This window comes from Erythrolamprus reginae, chromosome 9 (genome assembly GCF_031021105.1).
Source record: "Erythrolamprus reginae isolate rEryReg1 chromosome 9, rEryReg1.hap1, whole genome shotgun sequence".
NCBI lineage: Eukaryota > Metazoa > Chordata > Lepidosauria > Squamata > Dipsadidae > Erythrolamprus > Erythrolamprus reginae.
Window position 1 is genome coordinate 56641683 of NC_091958.1, and position 21023 is coordinate 56662705.

The 21023-nt window shown below is 47.9% G+C and overlaps 1 protein-coding gene across 1 annotated transcript in view; it reads left to right on the forward strand.

Moving 5' to 3' along the window:
- The window catches only part of RAI1 (retinoic acid induced 1), a 131161-nt gene that overhangs the window by 81442 nt on the left and 28696 nt on the right, over positions 1 to 21023 (forward strand). The gene's annotated exons all lie outside the window — the stretch shown is intronic.

Genomic DNA, 21023 nt, shown 5'->3' on the forward strand with positions numbered 1-21023 from the left:
GTCCAGCTCCTTCAGAAGACGGCTTTTTGCCCGCAGGGGCCTCTTGCTCTTCCTTTTCACCCAGGTGTAAGAACACCAGCTTGCCTGGAGGGACCGGAGGAAGCTTGCTCAGGCAGCAACAGTGGAGCTGATTGAAGGCAGGAGAGGCCACGCGGAATGCCAATCGCCATCCCTTCCTGCTAAATGCAGTCTCCCCCCCCCCCCAAACATCCCCCAGGTGCTTCCAGCCGCTCCACGTTCTTGGCCTTGGTTCTCCTTGATCTCTACCGTTGACCCCTTTCTCCTTGGAGAAGGTGGTTTCGCCTCTCCCCCAGCCCCTCTGGGGGACCCTGCGGAAGAGGCAGGAGGAAAGGAAAGGAGGAGAGGAGGAAGGAAAGAAAGAAAGTGGGAGGGAGAAGAAGGAAGGAAGGACAGAAGGGGAAAGGAGGGGAGAAGAAGGGAGAGGAGAGAAAAAGGGAAGGAAGGAAGGGGAAAGGAAAGATGAGAGGAGGAAAGAAAGAAAGTGGGTGGGAGAAGAAGGAAGGGGAAAGGAGGGGAGGGGAGAGGAGAGGAGAGAAAAAGAAGGAAGGGAGGAAGGAAGGAAGGAAGGGGAAAGGAAAGGATGAGAGGAGGAAAGAAAGAAAGTGGGTGGGAGAAGAAGGAAGGAAGGAAGGAAAAAGCAAAGGATGAGAGGAGGAAGATAAGAAAGTGGGAGGGAGAATGCTATTGCTTGCTCCTTCCTTCCTTCCTTCCTTCCTTCCTTCCTTCCTTCCTTCCTTCCTTCCTTCCTTCCTTCCTAGGTCTTAATGGCCTTCTGGAAGGCCAGTAAGGTGGGGGTAGTGCAGATCTCTGGAGGCAGTTGGTTCCAGAGCATCAGAGCCACCACAGAGAAAGACCTTCCCCACGGCCCAACCAACCGACATTCTGGGAGATGATGTCCTCCAAGCCTTAAAGTTGCCAAGTTTCACGAAGCCTGGAAAGGGTAGAAACGGCTTCCTCCATGCTGAAAATCGGCTGGCCAACGCACATATCTGCGCTGTAGCTGACATAGGGCAATGCCTTGTGTGCCCTGGGATCTGGCTCTGCCTGCCACACGTGCCATGGGTTTCACCATCACGGCTCTAGAAACATAGCAACATAGAAGATTGATGGCAGAAAAAGACCTCCTGGTCCATCTAGTCTACCCTTATGCTATTCCCTGTATTTTATCTTACAATGGATATATGTTTATCCCATGTTTAAATTCAGTTACTGTGGATTCTTCCTTCTTTCCTTCCTTCCTCCCTCCCTTGCTCATTCCTTCTTTCCTTCCTTCTTTCTCTTGTCCTTCCTTCTCTTTCTTTCCTTCCTTCCTTCTTTCCTTCATCCCTTCCTCATTCATAGAAACATAGAAGATTGATGGCAGAAAAAGACCTCCTGGTCCATTTAATCTGCCCTTATACTATATCCTGTATATTTTATCTTAGGATGGATCTATGTTTATCCCAGGCATGTTTCAATTCAGTTCCTGTTGATTTACCCACCACGTCTGCTGGAAGCTTGTTCCAAGCATCTACTACTCTTTCAGTCAAATAATATCTTCTCACGTTGCTTCTGATCTTTCCTCCAACTCAGCTCAGATTGTGTCCCCTTGTTCTTGGGTTCACTTTCCTATTAAAAACACTTCCCTCCTGGACCTTATTGAACCCTTTAATATATTTAAATGTTTCGATCATGCCCCCCCTTTTCCTTCTGTCCTCCAGACTAGACAGATTGAATTCATGAAGTCTTTCCTGATACGTTTTATGCTTCAGACCTTCCACCATTCTTGTAGCCCGTCTTTGGACCCGCTCTAGGCCTGTGCAATGCTTCTCCTGCAGCCTGTCACTGCAATGTGACCGCCCTTCTTCTCCCAAGAGGTGGTGGGGATGGAGGCCGTCTTCTCCTCCATTCCCTTCCTGAGCGCCTCCTTCTCCTTGGAACAGGAAGAGGAGCATCAGCTGGCACTGCGCCGCTGCATCGTTCAAGGGAGCACCGAAGCATTACACTTCATTACTGGCCTGTCTGCTCCTCTCAGGAAGACGAAAGTCCTTCTGGCAGCAGCCTCGCGGCTGGATCTGTCTCCGGCAAACCAGCTGCCTGCCGTTGAGAGCTCAGGCCCCCCAAACGTGCCCGGGTGGAGCTGGAGGCGATGCTGCCAAGGCGCCGAGATGGGGAAGGTGGGCAGGAGGGAAGCCCCAGGAAGGCTCATTTGGTGATGCCCAAGAACTAAGGGACCTTGGAGGTCTTCTAGTCCAGTGTTTCCCAACCTTGGCAACTTGAAGATATCTGGACTTCAACTCCCAGAATTCCCCAGCCAGCAAATGTTCTGTTCTAGTCCAACCCCCTGCATGGGCAGGAGACCTACACTACTTCAGACAAATGGCTATCCAACATGTGCTTAAAAACTTGGAGCATTCACAACTTCCGGTGGCAAGCTGTTCCACGGATCAATTGTTCTAAGTGTCAGGAAATTTAGTTCTCCTTGTTTAGTTTCCACCCATTGCTTCTTGTTCTGCCCCCAGGTGCTTTGGAGAATAGGTTGACTCCCTCTTCTTTGTGGCAACCCATGAGATATTGGAAGGCTGCTCTCATGTCTCCCCTGGTCCTTCTTCTCATCAAACTAGCCATGTCCAGTTCCTGCAACTGTTCTTCTAGTTCAACCTTTCGCTTAGGCAGGAGACCCTACACTACTTCAGACAGATGGCGATCCAACATCTTCTTAAAAACCTCCAGTGTTGGAGCATTCACAACTTCTGGAGGCAACTTCTGTTTCACTGATCGACTGTTCTAACTGTCAGGAAGTTTCTCCTTAGTTCTAAATTACTTCTCTCATTTAATTTCCCCCCATTGCTTCGTGTTCTGCCCTCAGGTGCTTTGGAGAATAGCTTGATTCCCTCTTCTTTGGGGCAGCCCCCGAGATATTGGAAGGCTGCTATCCTGTCTCCCCTGGTCCTTCTTTCATTAAACTAGCCATGTCCAGTTCCTGCAACCGTTCTTCATATGTTTTAACCTCTAGTCCAGAGGTTCTCAACCTGGGGGTCGGGACCCATTTTGGGGTCGAATGACTATTTCACAGGGGTTACCTAAGACCACGAGAAAAGACAAATTTCCCATGGTGTTAGGAACTTCGGAGAGGGGCGGCATACAAATCTAATAAAACTAAACTAACTAACTAACTAAAGCTTCTATTCTGGCGCCTTGGAACATATCTTTTACAATCCGACCAATCAGGCATTTACAGTGGGAGTGTCCCTCTGACCTTCCTGCCAATCAGCTTCAAGCTCTGTTGGGAGAATTGGCACTAGACTTATGGTTGGGGGTCACCACAACATGAGGAACTGTATTAAGGGGTCGCGGCATTAGAAAGGTTGAGAACCATTGCTCTAGCCCCTCATCCTCTTTCTTGCTTTTTTTAGCAGCTGCTGCACACGGCTGGTTCATAGTTGAAGTCCACAAGCATTAAAGTTACCAAGTTTGAACTGGCCTGTGACTTGGAGATACGTGAAACAAACAATCCGGATAGGCAGAAGTTTGTTTGTTTTCTTTTAATATATATTTATTAAGTTTTTCCTTTAAAAAAAAAAGTATATGATCATATTTACAGATGAATCTACATCATATATACATTCCTATCAATATTGTCTTTTAATTGCTTTTAAATTTCTTAGTATTTTATTTCAATGCTTCTTTTAAGTTTCTTTCTTTTGTCCATTGGGACCATTTTGTCCAGGTTTCATAATAGTCCGATTCTTTTCGATTATTAAGCTCCATTGTCCATCTGTCCATCTCTGCACCGTCCTATATTTTCTTGATGACCTCATTGTCTCCAGGTATTTGCGGATTTTTCCAGTTCTGTGCAAATACCATCCTTGCAGCTGTTGTAATATGCAAGCTTAGATATTTTACATTTTTAGAATAGGGACCTCTCATAATACCCAGTAGAAAAAACTCTGGTGTATATTCTATTTTTGTATTTGTTATTTGACACAACCAATTATTTATTTCTTTTCCAATATTTTCTTGTCTCTGGACATAACCACCATAGGTGAAAGAAGGTGCCTTGAGTGTTTTTACATTTCCAACACATTGGACTATAATTTTTGTGCATTTTAGCTAGTCTTTTGGGTGGAAGATGCCAACGGTATAGCATTTTATATTGGTTTTCTTTGTATATTGTGGATTTTGTTAATTTAATATTTCTCTTCCGAATCTGTTCCCATTCCTCTATATATATATTGTGGCCAACGTTTTTCACCCAGAAGTTTTTTAATCGAACTAAAATCCAGATTTTTCTCTAACTTTAAAGTGGAGAGGAGATCTCAGGTTTGGGGAGCAGAAAAACCCAAAGCTATTGATGCTCAGCTTTGGCATAAGCGGCCTCCTCCACAGACCTCCCACATCGCTGCTGGAATCCAGCTTCCTGGCCAGCGTTCCCTTTAAAACAAGTTTCCAGCTCTCAAGGTGTGGCTGCCTGCCGTCCCTCATGACCGGAGGCGGTTTTGAGTCCATCCTGGCTGGGACCCCAAGGAGTAAAGCAAATTCTGCAAAGCCGAAAAGGAACCACGCCTGTCGGAACAGCTTTTGCAAACGTTGGAATGTTATTTTAGCAGATTCCTCCTTTTTTTTATGCAAGGAGAAAGAAAGAAAGCTCTGTTCAAACCCTACATGCAAAAAAGAAGGAGAAGACGTTCAGGAAGGAAGTGTTTTTAATAGGAAAGTGAACCCAAGAACAAGGGGGCACAACCTGACGTTAGTTGGGGAAAGATCAGAAGCAACGGGAGAAAATATTACTTGACTGAAAGAGTAGCAGATGCTTGGAACAAACTTCCAGCAGACATGGTTGGTAATTCCACAGTAGCTGAATTAAAACCTGCCTGGGATAAACATATATCCATTGTAAGATAAAACACAGGAAATAGTATAAGGGCAGACTAGATGGACCACAAGGTCTTTTCCTGCCGTCAATCTTCTATGTTTCTATGTTTCTAAAAAGACAAAGAAGGAGGAGGAGGAGAGGAAGAAAAAGAGGAAGAGGAGGAAGAAGAGGAGGAGGAGGAGGAAGGAAGGAAGGGAAAAAAAGAAAATAGCAATAGCATTTAGACTTATAGTTTTAGTTATAGTTTATTAGATTTGTATGCTGCCCCTCTTCGAAGACATATATACCACTTCTCAGGGCTTAACAGCCTTCTCTAAGCGGTCTTAACATCTGCTTAAAAACTTCCAGTGTTGGGGCATTCACAACTTCTGGAGGCAACTTCTGTTCCACCAATTAACTGTTCTGACTGTCAGCAAATTTTTCCTTAGTTCTAAGTTGCTTCTCTCCTTGTTTAGTTTCCACCCTTTGCTTCTTGTTCTACCCTCAGGTGCTTTGGAGAATAGCCTGACTCCTTCTTCTTTGTGGCAACCCTAAAATATCCTGTCTCCCCTGGTCCTTCTTCTCACCAAACTAGCCATGCCCAGTTCTTGCAACCGTTCTTTATATGTTTTAGCCTCCAGTCCCCTAATCCTCTTTGTTGCCCTTCCCTGTACTCTTTCTAGAGTCTCAACATCCTTTTTGCAGCGTGGTGACCAAAACTGGATGCAGGATTCCAAGTGTGGCCTTATAAAGTGGTATTAACCCTTCACATGATCTTGATTCTCTCCCTCTGTTGATGCAGCCTAGAACTGTGTTGGCTTTTTTGGCAGCTGCTGCACACGGCTGGCTCCTATTTAAATGGTTGTCCAACAAGACTCCAAGATCCCTCTCACAGTTGCTACCGTTGAGCAATGTGCCACCTATAAGGGGACACAATCTGAGGTTAGTTGGGGGAAAGATCAGAAGCAACCTGAGAAAATATTATTTGACTGAAAGAGTAGTAGATGCTTGTAACAAACTTCCAGCAGACGTGGTTGGTAAATCCACAGTAACTGAACTTAAACATGCCTGGGATAAACATAGATCCATCCTAAGATAAAAATACAGGAAATAGTATAAGGGCAGACGAGATGGACCATGAGGTCTTTTTCTGCCATCAACCTTCTATGTTTCTATGTTTCTATACTGAATCTGTGCGTTTTGTTTTCTTGCCCAAATGTAGAACCTGACTTTTTTCACCATAACTCTTGTGGTCCAGGTCCTGTTGTTTGTGGCCTTTTGGCTGGTTCCGGTGCTGTCATGGAGATTTATTTTTTTATTCAATATTTATTCATTGGAATTCTATGCCACCCCCCTTTGAGGACTCGTGTCCCACCCCAAGCTCGTTCAACCATCCCCCCACCTTTATTTTTAAAATTGATTTTTGTTTTAAGCTGGTGGATAAATGCGTGAGAATATATCAGATTCCTCTTTGGAAAGAAATGCAGGTACTTTAATGCTGGATTCAGCAGCGTTCAGTATAACGTATATCGGCAGCAGTCGTGGCAGAATGAAAGGCAAAGGGCAGGAATCCTTGTGGTGTGACCCGTGCTTCAAGCGAATCGCTTCTTGGCATGTTGAGGGGTCCCATGGGATTCCCGCCGAGTATACAGAGAGAAGAAGAGAATTCGGTTTCTTTGCAAATGTCGAAACAAAATGCATTATACCATTAAAAACGATGATATCCTCTCTGCAGCCAGCCCTCTGCAGCTTTGGAATGGAGAATGGATGACGCCTGAATCTAGAATTTGTAGTTGATTAGGAGGGGCTCTGGATTTGGGTAGTTTGTGGGTTGGCTGATTGTTTGACATCAGTGGGACGCTAGGTAATGTTGAAACCGGTTTCCTGCCAAAAGTGATGGCTTTGAGTAGCTCTTTGGGGTTTGAAAGACATACCCTCTACAAGGTGTTCATCTGGAGAGATTATTTTGGGAAGAGGAGCAATAGCACTTATATACAAATCTAATAAATAATCAATAATAATAGTAGTAGTAGTAGTAGTAGTAGTAGTAGTAGTAGTAGTAGTAAGAATAAGAAGAATAAGAAGAATAAGAAGAATAAGAATAAGAATAATAATAAAGTATGGATCATCGACATCGCAATCCCAGGAGACAGCAGAATTGAGGAGAAGCAGCTAGAGAAATTAGTGAAATACGAAGATCTAAAAATTGAGCTGCAACGACTCTGGCATAAGCCAGTGAAAGTGGTCCCAGTGGTCCTTGGCACGCTGGGCGCAGTGCCAAAGGATCTCAGCGGACATTTGAAAACCATCGGAATTGACGAAATCTCCACCTGTCAATTGCAAAAGGCGGCTTTACTGGGATCGGCAAACATAATTCGCTGCTACATCACGCAGTCCTAGGTGCTTGGGGAGCGCCCGACTGGTGGTGAAATACGAAATCCAGCATAGTGATCTCGTTTGCTGTGTTGTACTGACATAATAATAATAATATACTACTACTAATAATAATAATAATATACTAATATACTAATAAATGATAATAATAATATATGGTACCTCTCTAAATGATTTACAGAATCGGCCTCTTGCCCCCAACAATCTGGGTCCTCATTTTACCTACCAAGGAAGGAAGGAAGGAAGGAAGGAAGGAAGGAAGGAAGGAAGGAAGGAAGGAAGGAAGGAAGGAAGGAAGGAAGGAAGGACAATAGCAATAGCATTTAGACTTATATACCACTTTGTAGTGCTTTTGCAGCCCTCTCTAAGCGGTTGACAGACTCAGCCTCTTGCCCCCTACAATCCGGCTCCTCATTATTTGTCCCACCTCGGAAGGATGGAAGGCTGAGTCGACCTTGAGCCGGTGGTGAGATTTGACCTGCTGAACTACAGCTGTGCAGTGCTGTACTCTAACCACTGTGCCACCCTTGGCTCCATCGCTTGGAGGTTTTAAAGAAGAGACTGGGCAGCCATTCATCCGGAATGGGATAAGGTCTCCTACTTTAGCCAGAAGGTTGGACTAGAAAACCACTAGAAGGTCCGTCTCTGCTCTTCTCTTCTGTTCCATCCTGAAGTTAGTTGGGGGAAAGATCAAAAGCAACATGAGAAAATATTATTTTACTGGAAGAGTAGTAGATGCTTGGAACAAACTCCCAGCAGACGTGGTTGGTAAATCCACAGCAACTGAATTGAAACATGCCTGGGATAAACATAGATCCATTGTAAGATAAAATACAGGAAATAGTATAAGGGCAGACTAGATGGACCAGGAGGTCTTTTTCTGCCGTCAGTCTTCTATGTTTCTATGTTTCTATCCTCTGGAGAGGAGGAGGGAGAGGAGGAGGAGGAACTTCCACCAAAGGAAATTCGGGTGGCGGGCAGCTGTTTAAGCCCGAGAGGCTGCAGCCCTGGTGGAATGCATAGGACCGACTCCAAACAGGAAGGTCAGCTGTGGGCAGGAAGCCCGCCTCGTCTGGGTGAAAGCTGGAAGGGGGGAGAGAGGGCGAAGGGCAGCCGGGGAGGAGGGTGGAAGAGGGGCCAAGGGGGGGGGGGGTCTTCCAGAGGAGGTCCTCCCCCCCCTCTCTTAATGAGGGACAGCCTGCATTCCAGACAGGGAGGGAGGCGAACAAGGCTGCCTTTTGTGCAGAGCGAGAAAATGGAAAAGCTCGGAAAGCCTTTCGGCTTCAAGACTCCGGGTTTTTTAGCCAACAAAACAAGCCGGTTACTCTACCCCTTTGATTAGGAAGCTGCGGCCAAAAAGACAACAGCAACCACCTTGGAAACACACACACACACACACAAACATGGCTCTTATTCTCCCCCCTCCCCTCCAGCCACTTCCTTCCATCATTTTGAAGATGGAGAAAAAAAGGAAGCCAAAGGAGGTTGGTCAGCTTTGAAGGCTGGTTGGATGTCTTTGAAAGGAAGCCACACAAACACACACACAAATACACACAGAGAGAGACGGTCCCACCTCATTCCTTCGCCCTTCCCAGCAAGGTCCTCCAAAGGTGCCTTGAATCCTGGGAGGTTTTTTTATTTTATTTTAAGGAAGAAAATGTCTGAATCTTACATGTTTTTTTGTACCGGTTTTACGACCACACGTTGTGATTTTTGTGCGGCTGGAGGAAGGTTCCCAAGCTTTGTTGCTCTGATGAGGTTACCAAGTTGGGTCCTAAAATGTCTGCAGGGAAACAGCCAGGCTGAAAGGAATATCAAGGACTCTACATCCTTCTCCTCCTCTTCCTCTTTCTTTCCGCAAACCTTACTCCTTTCTACAAGGGTCGCCCAGAACGTAACGCACCACTTTTTTTCTTCAACAATTAAGGTTTAATAGGATGTGTATGCCGCCCCCTCCGAGGACTTGGGGCAGCTCACAACATATACAAAGTAGTAAATCAATCCAGTTAATATAGATAAAAGCAATCCTTAAAAATTCTAATTTTAAAAAACGTCCATTAACATTATTTATTGAACCCAGTGAAACTGACACACAAGAAGGAATGAGGTTTCTTCTACAGTCTATTTTTCCACGTAATCTCCGTCTCGTTGTATGGCCTTCCTCCAGCGAGACTCAAGGGCGTGTATGCCCTGTCAGTACTCCTCCTGGTTCTGATCCCGAAGCCATTTCTGCACTGGGCGAATCACCTCTAATGGCTTCACTCTGTGTGCCCAGCGACTAACCGTACTTCTGTCGACTGCAGATTCTCCATCAACTCTACACAAACGTTTGTGAATGTTCCCAACAGTTTTTTTCTCTGCAGTGAGAAATTCAATGGTCACACGCTGCTTGTAATGTACATCGCTTAGAGACGCCGTTTCAAAACACGGCTGCAGCTACGCTCTCTGTCTGAAGAGAGGCAAAATTTACACACACACGCCTGACAATTCAAATAATGCATATCTAAAGTTTCGCATTCGTACCTTTACTGTAGTCTGAGAAAAGAAATGGGGTGCATTGCTTTCTGGCGACCCTCGTACTACTGATGAGGTTACCTAGCTGGACCATGAAACGTCAGCAAGAAAAGCAACCAAATCAAGGTCCCCACAGTCCTCCTCCTCCTCCTTTCCACAAACCCCACACTCTTCTGCCACTGATGAGATTGCCTAGTTGGGCTAGGAAACGTTTGCAAGAGAACAGAGCACCAAGGCCGCCGCAAAATATTTCTGCTCAGGAAGCCAGAAAGGGGACGTAGTTCTCCCTTCTGCCAAGCTGCTGTCCTCCAGATGTGTTCTGTACATCTGGCAAGAGACAGCTGTGTGCTGGTTTGGCCCAGGAGCTGGAAGAGTCGCATGGCCGACAGCATTCATCAGATGCCTCAGACTCCTTTTCATCTGTCCAGACGGCCTCTGAATGGAACCCGGGGGTCCTTTTCTGGGTTCATCTGCTCCTGGACTTCAAGTTTAGATCCTTCCTGGCTGCGCTTTGTGGACACCCACCCCAACAAAGCCCCCTACCCCCAAAAAAGGATGGGGAAGGAAGGCACTTCATGCTCAACGTTCTCTCTTGGAGCCCTGTGGGTGCAGCAGCCTCTGCTATGCACACCGAGAGGAGAAACCCTATGTCACACGGCGGAAATGGTGTTTCTCCAAGTGGCTCACATACAGAGAGAGAGAGAGAGAAAGAAAGAAAGAGAAAGAGAGAAAGTGAGAGAGAGACAGAGAGAGAGAAAGGCAAAAAGAAAGACAAAGAGAGAGAAAGAAAGAGAGGGAAGGAGAGAGAGAGAGAAAGACACACAGAGAGAAATAGAAGGAAAAAGAGAGAAAGGGAGAGAGACAGAAAGAGAGAGAGAAAGAAAAAAGAAAGAAAAATGGAAATAGAAAGAGAGAGACAGACAGAAAGAGTGAGAAAGATGGTAATAGAAAGAGAGAAAAACAAAAAGACAAAAAGAAAGAGAGAGAGAGAAAGAAAGAGAGAGTGAGAGAGAAATAAAGACAAAAAGAGAGAGAGCAAAAGAAAGAAAGAAAGAGAGAGAGAGATACGGAGAGAGAGAGAAAGAGATAGACGAAAAAGAGAGAGAGAGAGAGAAAAAAGAGAGAAAGAGGGAGAGAGAGGCATATGGAAAGAAAGAGATCAGGGCCAGCTGGACTTTCGCTAACCTTTTCTCCACCCGTTTAATCCCCTCCGGGGAGCTGGGATAATTGCAACTCTGGGGGAGCAGGGAAAGGGATGACCTTTGTCCCCTCTTTGACCCTTAATGAAAAGAGGAGGAGGGAGAGAAAGGAGGCACCAGGGGGATCCAGAAGGACTGCCGAGGAGCCCACCAGGCCAGAAAAAAGCCATTTTGGGGAGCTGAAGGACAGAGCCAGACCTCCTGCCCAAGAGAGCCTCCGAAAAGCCCCGCCTGGCCTCGGTTTCCCTCTTGGCCTTCCCAGACAGCTGTTCCCATAGCCCAGCCGCCAAGCGGGAGGGAGGGAGCTGGAATTGATCCTTAAACCGTGGCTAATGGCATTCTGAGGGCCCTGAGGAGGAGGAGGAAGAGGAGGAGGAAGAGGAGGAGGGGGAGAAGAGAAGGAAGAGGAGGGGGAAGAGGAAGAGGAGGAGGAGGAGGAAGAAGAAGAGGAGGAAGAGGAGGAGGAAGAGGAAAAGGAAGATGAGGAGGAGAAGCAGAAGGAAGAGGAAAAGGAGGAAGAAGAGAAAAAGGAGGAGGAAGAGGAGGAGGAAGAGAATGAGGGGGAGAAGAGAAGGAAGAGGAGGGGGAAGAGGAAGAGGAGGAGGAGGAAGAAGAAGAAGAAGAGGAGGAAGAGGAGGAGGAAGAGGAAGATGAGGAGGAGAAGCAGAAGGAAGAGGAAAAGGAGGAAGAGGAGGAGGAAGAGGAGGAGGAAGAGGAGGAGGAGAAAGAGGAGGAGCTGAGCCACCGACACAGGTAGCAGCAGGAGGAGGAGATGGAGGAAGGGGCACCTGGAGATCCCAAAGAGCGTCCTGGCCAGGGTCTCGATCAGGGGACAGTCTGGGGCTGCTGCCAATCACACTCCTGGTCGCGCCACCTGCTTAGGGAATCCTTCCCCCAAATCCCCCACGTGGGTCATCCTGCCTTGCATTTCCTCCCCCCAGCCCCAGTGTCTATGACTACGGGTGGGCGTGGGGGAAGGTCTCCTTGGAGCAACCCCCCCCAGCAGGGTCTGGCAGGAGACCTTCAGTCTGGGAGGAAGAGGGATCCCCTGCCCGCCTGCCCCCCCTTTTCCCAAGCCCCCTTTTTGGCCGGCCTCCAGCGCCATTTATCATCGTCTCTGGTCAAGTGAAGTGTGCGAGGCACAGCTGCCGCAGTCTGCTGGTTTCCAAGGGAGCGTGCGGCAGGGGTGCGCGGAAGATGGATGAGGCCGGCCGGGAGAGAGCGCAGCCCTGCCAGCTCCCGCCTGGCACTGGGGGAAGGTGGCCGGGTGGCCCTGGCAGGCAGGAGAAGAGAGAATCCCCCGGGCAGCCCTCGCCTCGCCCCTCACCCTCGCTAGATACAGGGGCAAGTGGGAAACTGATGGGGGGAAGCGGGCGAGAGGGGGTTTATTCCACCCGCTTGCATTGCTGCGCAAGGAGAGAAGGGTCTCTTGGGTACATCTCCCATCTGGATTCCAGGGGACAGAGACAAATGGCGGGTGCCCATCGCTACCACTTCTCCCCGCCAAGGATCATCCTCCTCGGGGTCCTCAGTTCTCCCCCTCTTCCCCTCCCACACGCTCAGAGAATCTTTGTTTATTTGTTTATTTATTACTATCTAGGTGAGATCATCCGAGGACATGGGGCGAGTTGTCATCAGTACGCTGATGACACCCAGTTGTACATCTTCACCCCGTGTCTACTCGGTGAAGCAGTGGAAGGGATGTGCCGGTGTCTGGAGGCTGTTAGGGTCTGGGTGGGTGCTAAGAGGCTCAAACTCAACCCCATCGAGACGGAGTGGCTGTGGGTTCTGCCTCCCAAGGACACTTCCATCTGTCCGTCCATTACCTGGGAGGGACTTCTGACCTCCTCAGAGAGGGTCTGCAACTTGGGCGTCCTCCTCGATCCACAGCTGACTTTGGAACATCAGCTGTGGCAAGGGGGCCGTTTGCCCAGGTCTGTCTGGTGTATCAGTCGTGGCATAGATGAGTCTTAAGACTCTTGCAGGAAGCGAGGAGGGTGGGGGCACTGTGAATCTCTGAGAGGAGCTGATTCCAGAGGACCAGGGCCCCCACAGAGAAGGCTCTTCCCCTAGGCCTGCCAAGCGACATTGTCCAGTTGACGGGATCTGGGACGCTGTGGGACCTAACCGGTCATTCATGCGGCAGGAGGCGGTCCCGCAAGTAATCTGGTCCAATGCCATGTAAGGATTTATAGGTCATTACCAACACTTTGAATTGCATCTGGAAACCCATCGGCAGCCAATGCAGTCCACGTAGTGTTGGAGAAACATGGGCATGTTTAGGAAGGCCCATGATTGCTCGCGTAGCTGCATTTTGTACGATTTGTAGTTTCTGGGACTTTCAGATGCAGAGGCCAAACCCAAGAGGGTTAGATTGACCAGACCACAGGTGGAGTTGAAGAATCTTGCAAAGATTTTCTCCTGGCTCCTTTCAGGGGCGTTCAGATAGCAACTGCAGACTGGAGTTTCAGAAACACAAAACTGTATTTCCTTAACAAGTTGGCTAAGAGCTGCAATTACGGCAAAAGAATGTTTATTGCCAAAGACTCAGAGTTATCTTCAAGGCTGGTAACGAATGTCCAACCCCCCCCCCAAGGTTCGTAAATAATGTCTCCAAGCTGGGCTGAAGCAAGGGTACTCACTCCTTTTTGCAATAGCTACAGTCTTTCATAAAGCAATTGTCCAAAGGCTGGGTTTCTCCATGGAAGCCGGGATTTTGGTTTGGAGAAAACTCTGGGTCCATTTCTCTGTTAAACCACGAACGATAACTCCTGCAAAGAACATTCCCACACAACCTCCCCTTTTATACATGCTGCAGAATTCCCTATAACTCTCAGCTGTGATCAAGATCTCCTCCTGCATCTGTGCAGCTGTTCCTGTCTCCCCCTAATCGTTCACACACGCACATTCAGTATTGGGTCATTAATCACCCCCTCCTCATCCAACCCAGACGAGGCCCTAACTGGGGGTTCCACAGGCATTGCAGGGGCCTCCACCTCTATCTCTCCAGCACCTTCAGCTTCCCTCTCTCCTTCCCCCTCACTGTCTGAATCCTCCGAGAGCCACACAGGTCTCCCATGCTCAGACGGACCTGCCTCCTCTGGTTCAAAGTCTGTTATCAGAGGATCTGGCTGTGATCCAACCACAACACAAAGGAGGTGTATTGTTTTCACACCTATGGTCTTGCCTCCAGAGAGACCTGGTCGCTTCCTGGAGTAAACATGGGCTCCCTCTCCTTGTGCGCTAAGTTTATGGTTAAGTTTATTGTCTGGAAATAACATTTTGCACATCACCTGTCGATACTCCCCCCACAAAGCCGCTGCAGTCCTCTGCATTGCTCACGGATTGGTGGTGTTTATGCAGAGCTGTGACTCCACTGCCACTTTCCCACGTCAGATGCCTCCCAAGTTCCGCCGTGTTTTTAATCATCTTCCTCCCTTGGCTCTGGGGGGAGATAAGATCTCCCCCATTTTATTGCAGGCTCTGATTGTCCCCTTCGGGAAACTGCCGAGATTTGCAAATGCTGCCAGGCACAAAGGGACGAGTGGTAGGGTTTCCTTTTGCCAAAGTGTGTGTGTAGATGTGTGCAAAAATCATTGTTTCCCCGTTGTTTTGCTTGCAACAAGGACCTCTTGTGAATTGAAGCCAGCTGGGTTGATGGGGGGGGGCTGGAGACTGAGCAATTCTTGATTTTCATGACTCCCTCCAGGGGTGAAATCCAGCAGGTTCTGACAGGTTCTGGAGAACCGGTAGCGGGAATTTTGAGTAGTAGGGAGAACCGGCAAATATTGCCTCTGGCTCGCCCCTGTGGGGTGGGAATGGGGATTTTGCAGTATCCTTCCCCTGTATCCTTCCCCACCAAACCACGCCCACCAAGCCACACCCACTGAACTGGTAGGGAAAAAAATTGAATTTCACCTCGGCTCCCTCAACTCACCCACCCACTTCAAGCCGCCAAGACTCTTTCTGTAATTTCCCCATTCTTGCAAAGATCTTTTTGCAATGGGGAGATTCTTTACCTTTGAATTTATTTATTAAATGATTGAATTTAATAACAATAATCTAATAAATATTATTAGAATGGGGCAGCTCCCCCATGAATGGTTCCCGTTCCTGCTTTTTCACCCTCATTCCGGAACTTTATTATTATTATTATTATTATTATTATTATTATTATTATTATGTCAATACAACACAGCAAACGAGATCACTATGCTGGATTTCGTATTTCATCACCAGTCGGGGCGCTTCCCAAGCACCTAGAACTGCATGATGTAGCGGTGAATTATGTGTGCCGATCCCAGTAAAGCGGCCTTTTGCAATTGACAGATGGAGATTTTGTCAATTCCGATGGTTTTCAAATGTCCACTGAGATCCTTTGGCACTGCGCCCAGCATGCCAAGTACCACTAGGACCACTTTCACGGGCTTATGCCAGAGTCGTTGCACGATTATTATTATTATTATTATTATTATTATTATTATTATTATTATTATTATTATTATTATTATTATTATTATTATGTCAATACAACTCAGCAAACGAGATCACTATGCTGGATTTCGTATTTCCTCACCAGTCGGGGGCTTCCCAAGCACCTAGGACTGTGTGATGTAGCGGCGAATGATGTTTGCCAATCCCAGTCAAGCGGCCTTTTGCAATTGACAGGTGGAGATTTTGTCAATTCCGATGATTTTCAAATGTCCGCTGAGATCCTTTGGCACAATTATTGTTGTTGTTGATGGTGATGTTGTTTAGCACCCTCTTGGTGGCCCCCTCCTTTTGCTTCCTTCCCCACCGATCTCCCACCATTCTGGGCCCCTCCCCACCCCATTCCCCCCGCCCTGCCGTGCCTCCTCTTAATAATAAAATTGTACGGAGCCATTTGTGGTGTGGCAAGCGGCCAGAGAGGGCTGCTAGAAAGCCCACTAGCTCACAATTAGGCATCGTCAAGGCTGACATGCTGACAGATTCACATTCTCAGGCTGGGGGGCGGGGGGCCCTCCAAGCAGGAAATGAAGACGGGGGAACAACTCCTGCCTCCTTTTTTCGATCGTTTCCCCCCCCCCTCCCTCTCAGTCAGGAGCGTGGCTTGGAATTGAATTTAGGCTTTGGCGTGAGCGTGAAATCCGGCTCGGGCATCAGAAGTGGCCGAGGACTCTCTCTCTCTCTCTTTCTTCCCGTCCTCTTGCAGTGGTGAGCTCACATCTGTACATGAAAGGGGGGTTGTTTTCCAGAGCTGAGCGCATGTGCCCGTCCTTCAGTGGGAAAACAAAAGGCGTTCGGCTCTGTTTGGATTCGTCTCTGCGGTTCAGCGCCTTGGCACCTTTGCCAAAGCAGATGTGGAACCATCAAAGTACAACAGCTCCCATCGTCCCTGCAGGCCGGCTGTCCTGGATGTGGCAGATGGAAGTTGTGTGGAAGACCTCCCTTTCTGTCCCCTAGCAGCCCTGGGGGAGGGGAGGGGGGCGGGAAATCCAGATTTTCTCCTGGGCCAGTGAGATGGACCTTATCAAGCCCAGCGTGGTTATTGAAAGGGATGTCCTAGTGCCGTCTCTATGTGGGTTGAGGCAGGCAGGGTTCCCTTGGGTAGCATTTGTTGGGGGTCAAGGGAGAGGGAGGGTTTTGCCTTCTCTTTCTGCTCAAGATCCCCCTGGACAACTGCTGGGTGACACAGAATGCTGGACTCGATGGGCTTTCATCCGATTCAGCATGGCTCTTCTTATGTTCTTACAATCCTTCCTTCCTTCCTTCCTTCCTTCCTTCCTTCCTTCCTTCCTTCCTTCCTTCCTTCCTTCCTTCCTTCCTTCCTTCTCCCCCTTATTGAAATGGATGTCCAAGTGCCGATTCTATGTTGGTTGAGGTGTGCAGGTTTCCCTTGGGTACCATTTGTTGGGGGTCAAGGGAAAGGGAGGGTTTGGCCTTTTCTTTCTGCTCAAGATCCCCAGGGACAATTGGTGGGCCACTGTGAGACACAGAATGCTGGATTTGATGGGCTTTGGCCTGATTCAGCATGACCCTTCTTATGTTCCTTCCTTCCTTTCTTTCTTCCTTCCTTCCTTCCTTCTCTCCCTTATTGAAAAGGATGTCCAAGTGCCGTCTCTATGTTGGTTGAGGCAGGCAGGGTCCCCTTGGGTACCATTTGTTGGGGGTCAATTGGTGGGACACTGGGTGACATGGTTCTTCTTATCTTCCTTCCTTCCTTCCTTCCTTCCTTCTTTCTCTCCCTTATTGAAAAGGATGTCCAAGTGCTGCCTCTATGTTGATTGAGGCAGGCAGGGTTCCTTTGGATTTTTGGGGGCTCAAGGGAAAGGGAGGGTCTTGCCTTCTCTTTCTGCTCAAGATCCCCATGAACAATTGGGGGGCCACTGTGGGACAGAGAATGCTGGATTTGAGGGGCTTTGGCCCGATTCAGCAGGGCTCTTCTTAGGTTCTCTTATGTCTGCTCATCTTTAAAACACGCACACAGACGTACATGTTCCCATGTTTCCTCCCCCCCCCCCCAAGGCGTTTTTAAGTATGGAATGAAGGGCCGGGGGATTGCGTGGGCTTAGTCTTCCCCCTTCCCAGATGAACCCCCAGGGTTGAGAAAGAGAGGCAGATGACTGGAGAGATGGAGAGATGGATCAATAGAAGAGAAGGGAGAAAAACGACAGGGGTGAAGTACGTGCCTTAAAGAGGATTAAATGCTCAGCTGCCCACAAGAGAGAAAAGGCACATGAAGGAGAGAAGAAGGAGGGAAGGAGTGGGAGTTGGTATAAAAGAGAGGAACAAAGTAGGGATTGACTCTTTCCTCCAGTTTGACCCACGGCTGGTCTCTGCTTCTGTTTCTTCCCTCTCCCGCCCTTGCACCAGACGCCCTCTGACTGTGCCCTACCTCCGCCCCCATAATCCCCAGCCGTGTGAGCCTTTGTGCCTTTGTGCTTGGGGGGGCGTCAGCAACCTGACTGGGGTTATTACAGCGATGGGGCAGAGTCAGGCAGCTTGGCAAGGAAGAGATACCAGAGCGAAGGCTCGCAGCTGGCATAGCGGAGTTCCTGTGGGTTGCGAGAGTGTTGCATGGCTCTGGAAGGGGAGTCCTGGCACCTCATAGTGTGTGTGTGTGTGGAGAGAGAGAGAGAGAGAGAGGGAGAAAGAGAAAGGGAGAGAGAAAAGTGGAGAGAGAGAGAAAGAGGGAGAGAGAAAGAGAGAGGGAGAGAAAGGAAGAGGGAGGGAGAAAGGGAGAGGGAGAGAAAGGAAGAGGGAGAGAGAAGGAAGAGGGAGAGAGAAGGAGAGAAGGAGAGAAAGGAAGAGGGAGAGAGAGAGAGGGAGAGAGAGGGAGAGAGAAAGACAGAAAGAGAAAGACAGAAAGAGAAAGAGAGGAAGAGAGCGGGGTAGAGAGAGAGAAAGAGAGAGGGAGAGAGAAAGAGAGAGAGAGAGAAAGGGTGGGAGAGAGAAAGAGAGAGAAAGAAGAGGAGAGAGAGAAAAAGAGAAAGAGATGGAGAGAGAGAGAGAAAGACACAGAGAGAGGAGGATGGACTATGGTAACAGCCCAACAGCAGGCAAATTCTTGACAACAATTGAACAGATTATCTCTAGTTTACAAGACCCCCGTTAAAAATCCTGTCTGCAAGAGCAGGAAGCAGCTGGGAAAAAGACAGCAAGATTGCCAATTTGCAGAATGTGGGGAGTTGTTTCTCTCTATGTGTGCATGCTTGTGTGTCTTACACGCCCGCACGCACACACATGCTCACGGCATTCGTGGAGGCAATCTTGGCCCTCGGCCCCTTCCATCCATCGGCTGGCTGGCTCGGCCAAGCGGCAAGCAAAGCCCCCTCTGCACAAGACCCTGGAGGCCGAGAGCGCAGGGGTTGGGGAAGGGCAGGAAAAGACCAACCCTGAGGCAGGGAGATCACAGTCTACAGTCTACGCTATTTTCGATGTCTCTGCCGCCCAATGTGGGGAAACCACAATGAATTTGGGAAAGGACCCAAGCTACAAAACGTGCAGGGCTTTGCATTCCAACTAGCAACAGCAGCGGGAGAAATTTGCATTTCGAATTGTTTGCATTTCCTCCGCCGACCTAATTTGGTGGGTGAGACGTTGCCCCTGAGTGTGGCCCTCTGTTCACACAAAAGCAGCAGAGGGTGGGGTCTAACGTACCTCTCTGCCGGTTCGATTTCTCGTGGTTCGATTGTACACCGCCGCAGCCATGTCCCGCGAGCACATGCGCATATGTGCAGTGCTGAAAACCAAGCTTCTGTGCATGCGCAGAAGCAAAAAAACCCCCAGCTTCTGAGCATGCGCAGAAGCCAAAAAACAAGATGGAGAGGCCTAGGGCGCCCTGAGAAAGCCATTGCAGGGGCGTGGCCAACTGGTGATCACTCCCAATTTGGCGAGCGGGGTGGTGGTGAAATTCCCGCTACTGGTTCTGTGGAACCGGTCCAAACTTGGGAGCGACCCACCTCTGACTCAAATGCAGCGAGGATTCTTCTCCATGTGTCCTTTCTCACCAGTGAGGATGCAAACCCCCATTTTACCCCAGGGCCCAGCTTCAACCTGCAAGGCCGAGTCTTTTGAGTTGAAGGCCTTCTGGATTTAACCTCATCCTGGATTAACTCTGTGACACCCCACCCCCCCTCTTTGAGAAGTGAGATCTCTCAGCCTATTTGACTACGGACACTGATGGCATTTTAAAAACATAGAAGACTGATGGCAGGAAAAGACCTCCTGGTCCGTCTCGTCTGCCCTTAAAGTATTTCCTGTATTTTATCTTAGGATGGATCTATGTTTTTCCCAGGCATTTTTAAATTCAGTTACTGTGGATTGACCAACCATGTCTGCTGGAAGTTTGTTCAAAGCATCTACTACTCTTTAAGTCAAATCATATTTTCTCACATTGCTTCTGATCTTTCCCCCAACTCACCTCAGATTGTGCCCCCTTGTTCTTGGGTTCACTTTCCTATTAAAAACACTTCCCTCCTGAACCTCATTTAACCCTTTGACATATTTAAATGTTTCAGTCGTGTCCCCCCTTTCCCTTCTGTCCTGCAGACTATACAGATGGAGTTCATGAAGTCTTTCCTGATCAGTTTGGTGCTTAAGACCTCCCACCATTTTTGTAGCCGGTCTTTGGACCCGTTTAATTTGATCCATATCTTTTTGTAGGTGAGGTCTCCAGAACTGAACACCGTATTATTTATTTTATTTTATTTTATTTATTTATTGGATTTGTATGCCGCCCCTCTCCGTAGACTCTGGGCGGCTAACAACAGTGACAAAAAACAGCATGTAAATCCAATACAAAAACAACTAAAAACCCTTATTATTCCAAATGGGGTCTCACCAGCACTCTATACAGCGGGATCATAATCTCCTTCTTCCTGCTTGTGATACCTCTAGCTATGCAGCCAAGCCTTCGACTCGCTTTCCCTACCACCTGACCGTACTGTTCACCCATTTTGAGGCTGTCAGAAATCCCCACCCCTAAATCCTTCTCTCCTGAAGTTTTTGCTAACACAGAACTGCCAGTTTAGATCTGAAATTCGGAGATCCTCTAACCAGAGCGCCAGAATTGTGCAATCCCAGCAGCTGGGCTTCTGAAAAATCTCACATTTTTTTTCCTAGTGAGAACAATTGTGCTTTTGTTCCAACGTCACATCCATATTCATTGACTTTGAGAGGGTTCTGGTTTTCTCGCCATCGGTGGCTATAATACAGGGCTGGGTAGCTTTCTCTCCAGCTCCCTCTCGTTTCGTTTTTTACCCATACGTTTTTCTGCATTTTTTTAAAAAAATATACTTTATTAGTTTATGCAAAAAGAAATAAACCAAGGGAAAAGGGGGATGGGAGTACAAAAAAGAGAAGTGGAAGGGGGATGGGGATGGGGTAAACAGTATTATCATACCACAGCTTATATATATTATTGCATGCACATTCTAAGTATTTGTCCATATGTAAATATTTTGTATACAGTATTCCTATTTGAATAATCTTATAGCTGTAATATTTAGTAGTCCAAAAATAACGTGGAAAGAAAAGGGGTAGAAAAGGAAAGAGGGAAAAAAGGAAAGAAGAAGGAA